At 38.6% G+C, this 7,094-nt stretch overlaps 1 pseudogene; it reads right to left on the reverse strand.

The window, feature by feature from the left end:
* Window positions 1-1,080: 1,080 nt before the first annotated feature.
* LOC122086471 lies at window positions 1,081-6,689 on the reverse strand (annotated as a pseudogene).
* Window positions 6,690-7,094: the final 405 nt, after the last annotated feature.

Here is a 7,094-nt window from a genome sequence, read left to right on the forward strand (position 1 = left end):
TGGCGATCGAATAACATAATTGGATATAATTTTGTTGTAATAACAGATAAACTATAAATATTCTTACTCTTTAATTGTATGTATTTCCTGAATGAGGATTGTGCTAGCAGTTTTATGGCAAGTCAATCTATATGGGTCCTATGGGTTTGGAGTCTTCTTTTTATGTGAGGTTGTTTGGGTGTATGTGGAATAATGATATGCTGTTATTCATCAGGAAAAAAAAATGATATGTTGTAAGGCTCTCTTTGGTATGATTTCTATTTGTATTTATTAAGTATTTTTTAGAAATTATTTGTGACATTAATTTATGGACTACAAATATTATTCGTTTGGTTATTATTTATAAAATAGATTATATAATGAGAACATAGGTTTCAGTTTTCACCTTTAACTTTGAGCTTCGAGCGAGAGAGATGAAAGGATTCCGAGATTTTTATTGGAAAAGTATAAAACATACTAAAGTTACATATTTACCATTGATTTTGAGTAATTTAGCACATATGCTCATTTAAGGTAGTAAAAATCAACATAAATGATTCGTTGCTACAAATCACAAATAGCCTGAGAGTAATTTTGTTATTTGTGATTTATTCTAATATATTATAAATAGAATTAAGTGCTATAAATTGTATAAAGACTTGTAAAAATAAAAATAAGTCAAATAAATACAAATAGAAATCAAACCAAAGAGATTAAGAAATTCTAATTCTATTTATATACCAATCTCTAATTACAAGCACATACAAGGCAATATTGCCACTACCCATCTTAAATGTTTTCTGTTTTTTGGTAACGATCAGGCACCATTTGATAGCGTTTCTACTGTTTCTTTTTTAAGAAATGACAGAAATATAAATTCCCGTTTCTGAGAATAGAAACGAATTTGAAGGTGTTTGGTAAACCTTGTTTCTGGAAACATTTCCTGTGGGAATGATATTTGATAAACCTTATTTATTTTAAGGGAAATTTACCTCGCCACCCCCTGGAGAATGCCACAATTATAAGACCACCCCCTCTGTTTCACCAAATTATCCTTAGATCCCCTACCGTCAGTCACTGTTAAGGAATATACCATATTTGTTGATGTCAACAACTATATTTTATTTTAAATACTAAAATACCGTTATGAAATACGAAGTGCCAAAAATACCCTTGCAATAAGTTAATATTTCTTTCACCCAAATCGTAATTGTTGGACCCCATTCTAAGACTTAATTCACCTTTCTCCCAAATTGTAATTGTTGGACCACCGGCGATTGTTCAGAGCAGCTGTAGCGGCTTCGGCAACGAACGGCAACCCGCAGATCACAACAACCAGAATCAGATTCCTTTAGCATCACACAGCCACTTACCCTCTGGTCCATCGAACCAGAACACGTGGCAACTGTTGATCCACGACGCAGAGCTAGTATCTCAATCTGATTGGATCGCCGCTCAATGCCTAGTCTCCATCATCTCCTCCAATGCTTCCCCTTATGGCGATTCCACTGAGAGATCGGTGCATCAGTTCGCCAGGGCCCTTTCTTTCCGCCTAAGTCGGCACCCCTTAAGCCACAATTTGCTGATGCTGCCAACAACGGCCACCACCACTGCTGCCTCCATTTCAGTCACCACCGCTGCCCCAACTCCTCACCATCATCATCAAATGAGAACCGGAGGTAGCGGTGGTTCTTGGGTGCACGGCGGCGATGGTGGTGGTGGTGGTGGTGGTGGTGTTGTTGCTCAAGACTTGGACATGGAATTGGAGTTCAACTGGGAGGCGGTGGAATCATAATATCTCTACCTCAACCAAATCACTCCCTTCATAAGGTTCAGCCACCTCACCGCCAATCAAGCCATCTTAGAAGCTACAGAAGGCCAAGAATGCATCCACATCCTAGATTTCGACACCATGCAAGGATTACAATGGCTTCCATTAATGCAGGCAATCGTCGAGAGGCACCACCGTTCTTTTTCTTCTACTTCGACTTCTCTGAGGGAGGAGGAGCCATCGTCAAATCCCAGCACCTTGGAGCCCACAGCAGATACTCCCTGAGCAATACAAGGCAGAGTAAGCACTCTAGATTCAGTTGTAAATAAGAAAAACAAAGAAGGAAAAAAAGGGGGGGGGGTCATGTGCACAAGAGAAAAACTAAGCATGTGTGGAAAAAGTTTGAATTTGTTAAAGTCCAATGATATCCATCTCTTAATGTGGGCACAACTAGCCAGGTTGGTATAACTTCCTAACTCCATTTGGTAAATAATGTAGGATCCAAGATGACTCATACAGGTAAATCACAATGAAGTGACATGGTTGTGCAATAGAGATTTTATATCTCTAGTTTTCCATGCTAATGCAACAAGTAGGATGGACCATCTTGTTGGCAGTTGCTATTTATACATACCCAAATGAAAGTTTTGTAATACATATAAATTTAGAAGCTACTGAAACAAAAGACAACTGATCAAGAATTCTGGGCCACTTGCAGATTGGTAATCATGACTTCATATATTAAACCTAAATAGGGAAGAATTTTTTTAGGGGAAAAATAATATCAACCACCCAAAATGTCTATACTGGATACGTACATATGATAGCATCAGCTAAAAGGCTCCATTCCTTTTTCATTATTTTTTTATGGACTAGCATTGACCCTTTTATAATGTCAAAATTGTGACCTAGTGGTCACGAGTTCAAGTTGGGAAACAGCCTCTCCGTGAAGCAGAGGGTAAGGCTATGTACATTATGACCCTCCCCAAACTCCACAGTGGTGGGAGCCTCATGCACTAGGTCTGCCCTCTAAACTTTTTTAAGAGTCGACCTGTACAAGACTAACACATCATACCATGTGAATAGATGCACTCAAGAAAGAACTAGGACCAGGATCCATACCTGAATCATTCCCTTGCCTGTGATGCTATCACCCATATCTAGGCTTAATTCTCCCTTGGCTAACATTTGGCCATACCATGCATTACGACCTTTCAACAGGTTACATAAGTGTCAGCAAGCAAAGGCCCTGCAAGCTTCTCAGGCTCTTCCGCTAACAAATGAGTAATGAATATCATCTCTGACGTACAATGTGCAAAATATACTGATTTGCTGGTAGCACTCTCATTGGTTAGAGCAGCAACCATTCCTGTTCAACCAATTCAAGAAGGTGATCCTATAAAGTTAATTCTGAAACATATAATTGTTCTTAATGATTCTAGAAATAACAAACCCATTTTTCTATTGACAGATAGGAACAGGAACCATGTTTGATCCACAAGGTTTTGGTTCATTATTTAGATAAGTCCCGTCAAGAATAATTAGAGACTGAAACCTTACCAGCTCCAATAGCATATACATTCTTTAAGCCCCCCATAACTTCATGAGTTACAAGGTCACTGTTATCCCAGACAATGAAATGAAGTTGCCTCAGAAACTTAGCCAGTTGTTTCCTCCACTTTTCAGATCCACATATTCGACCATTAGCATATTCCTTCTTGTAGATCTCTGATGCAATATTTGGTCCTCCAAGGTAAAGTATATTCTCCATGGGCACTCCTGCTGCAGGGCACACATTTGTTCTTCAGTTAGAAGGAAATTGAAGTTAAAGGACACACAAGAGGGACAAGATTTACAGAATCAACATACAAAGAAAATAATTTGTAGCAAATAAATTTCCCTATGCAGAGGGATAAAAATGATAAAAATTAACAATGGCGGATGTCAAAATCTTAAGATTTCTCAAGGAATGACAACTACATATCACATCTAAGTTAAGTGCTTAATGTGTCAAGATGTAGATTAGATAATACTAGTCACATTTTTCTAGATATGGAATCATAAATCTCTACTACTATAAGCCTATGAAATCAGGTTAAGAGGAAATAAATTAACAGAACTATTGATTATTATCATTACTTCAATGAATCTTACTGCATTCTCACACCTGGGGTACCCCATGGCCTATGACCACCATAGCATTTCTGTGATTAGAATTGGAGAAGCATAAGCTCACTTATATCGACTTTGCATGCAGTGAGTAGGAAGCCCCATGGTGAATGGAAGAAGTCTCTAATATTACCAATTCCATTTGTCCAAGAGAGGACTGAGATTTCATTAACTCACCACTCAATCAAAGAAATGCCTCCGAAGAGAGCGCCATGGAATCATTTTTATCAATTCTGATTCAAAGCTTTCTTTTTTCTTTTTTTTGGGGGTCAGTGTGTCTTCTAATTTATAATAAGATAGACACAGATATAGCAGTCTTCAGGCTCAGATTATCACTAGACTTAAACAAGGGGTGTTCACAAAATCAGGCACCATAAGAAGCACTTAGTTGCTCCCACAGAGCAACAGAAGCAAATCCACTGGTGAATTCAACAAAGGACCTTAAAATGTAAGCTATAAAACATGTCTAAACAGATCATTCATTGAAATCAAAGAACAAAAATGATGAAATTAAGAAAAATAGAAGTCTTACTTGCCCGAAAAATCATCTGTGTGGGTGTTACTATGTGCGGGACAGACTCCAATGCAGCTTCTATACCCTTAGACAGAGAAATGATGATGGGAACAGTGATTCTTTCCTTCCAATACCCACTGATCTCTTCAAACAGCTCATGGGTTTCAGTTGATGGCAACCCATTTATCACAATATCAGCATCCCACACAGCCTCCTGTAAGTTGGTCACAACTTTCAAAGGACACACAGGTGTCTCAATCATGTTCAAGCAGAACCCATCTCTCAAAATCTCATCTGCATACAATGTTCGATCACCTAATCTTGCTTCAACATATTTTAAGTATCCACAACGCCTGATCAGACGCCTTAGTACATCCTCCCTTGAATTTATCACTTCAAAGAGGTGTTCTGCAGTGGCTCTATCAACTGACCTGCCAGGCCTTCTCCATATTCTGATTTGAACCTTCTCTCTAAGATGACCATAACTGTCTTGAAGCATGGCTGCAAATACACTACCCCAAGCACCTGCTCCAACGCCCACAATCTTTAGCAGGTCACCTTCAGCTTTGCCCAAAAGGCGACGAAGCTCATTAAGCTTCTCTTCCACACCATTAGAGTTCTGAACAGACCCATTTGAATATAATTTAATTGCTACTGAATCAACACTTGCAACCATCTTCTATAGCAAAACCAAACCCCAAATATCAGAAATGAACTATGGATTGTAACCTTCTAAAGAATAAAAAAGATAGATTTCGTTGAGGGTTCCCTTTAGGCTCTATCAAACTTTCAGCACTGTCGATTCCAGCTAAGAAATCCGTTAAAAAAAGAGTTTTTTTTTTTCCTCCAGATTTTGGTACCACCAAGTCTAAAATTTATATGGGTTTTTACCTCCCAGCCAACCCCAAGTGCTCAAATCTTTCGAGTATCATCAAAAACAGTGAAAGATCATCTTTTCATTGATGGGTATTTCACCAAAACTAGAGCTACTTGCTTCACCAATCACAGATCCTCTTCTCCCTCAAAAGAAATTAAGAACAACGATTTCAAAGGTTCCTCCAAAATGACTACTCTGTTTACTCTGTTTTCAGTTCTGATCATCTACCCAACCAAAACTAAACAACGACGGGAGGAAAACAATGAAGCATCATCAATGATTAAATAAGAAAACGAAATTCCGTGTGGGACACTCCAAAGCGTTGAAAATCAATTTCGTCCGGGATTCGGCTCGTCTCCAACGACTGACGCTCCAACGAGCGTCCAACGATTTCGCCGATGATCGACACGTGGATTCCAAAAAATCCGACGGCTTGTCAACTTCGACCTGTCTCTCCTTTCGCCTCTCCTTTTGCTGAACGATTGCAGAGGAGATGAACGACTGAGATCTTCCCCCAGCGGCACCGGAGTCCTTCACCTTCCTCTTCCAACGGAACCATTGCAGACGGTTTGAGGAATTGCATTAACTTGCGGTATTTGGATCTAGGGTCTAAAAATACCACCCCAAAACGTAGGTTTTACATCTCCATCGTTTCTCTCTTCTGTTCCCCTTCTATTCCTACGAAAACCCTCACATCTAGAGTTTCACTGTTGCATAACCGAACATCATGAATTAAATAAAATCAACTCACTTAAAAAACCGATTACAAACAGAAGCCCAAATCAGGGAGACCCAAAAGCCTGAACAGTTGAAAAACCCTAAATTTGTTCTACTGAAATGGCTAGAACAGGAGCTGGATCTCCACCGGAAAAAAGAAAAAAAATGAAAAGTCATAACATAAAATTAAACTAGTATAGAAACAAAGGTATAATCAGAGTGGAATTGAGACCCGCTGACGAGGAGGTGAGAGCTTGGATCGCCTGTTGAGAGGTCCATGCTCTACATCCAAGGGGTCTTCAATCTCCAATTTCGCCGGCAACTTATTCCGACACGCTATCTCTGATTCCGGTCGGAGATTACCCGTATTTATCAACTGAACCATCAAACTTCAAATCAACACCAAAGATACAAATTATGCTTCGATTTATAATAATAATATCTATTCAGGTATGCTTCAATTTACATTATCCGACTACTAGATCATCAACCCAGTGAGCGACGGTTGTGTACACTGCTTTCCGGTGGCCGTGGAAGCTATAGATTTTCGGGGAATTTACCCTCGGAAATCACAGAAATCGCTGCACCGTTCGATTAATAAAAATCCATGTGTCGACCATCGGTAATGTCGCTGGACACTCGTTGCAGCGTCAGTCGTTGGAGACGAGCCGGATCTGTAGTTTTACTCATCTAAGCTGTTCTTTACCATAAAAAAATAAAAAATAAAAAAATAAAAAAATAAAAATAAAAATAAAAATCTAGGCTAGTATATATGGACCCACAAGATCAGACCAACCAAGGATTTTTTTTTAGAAATTGAATCAATCATGGTAGATATTGATACCTGATCAATTTACAATGATCGATATCATATATGTACCAGAAAAGGTGAAGGCAAAATGATCCATAGAAATTCTATATCAGAATATATATATATATATATATATATGGATGGTGATCAATACCATGCACTAAAATCATGGTTGAGACGTGGGACATGATGTGGCATAATGAAGCCCTAGGAAGTCTTCTAGTTTCATGTGTTAATAAATACTATTAATGAAAAT

Source organism: Macadamia integrifolia, chromosome 8 (assembly GCF_013358625.1).
Source record: "Macadamia integrifolia cultivar HAES 741 chromosome 8, SCU_Mint_v3, whole genome shotgun sequence".
NCBI lineage: Eukaryota > Viridiplantae > Streptophyta > Magnoliopsida > Proteales > Proteaceae > Macadamia > Macadamia integrifolia.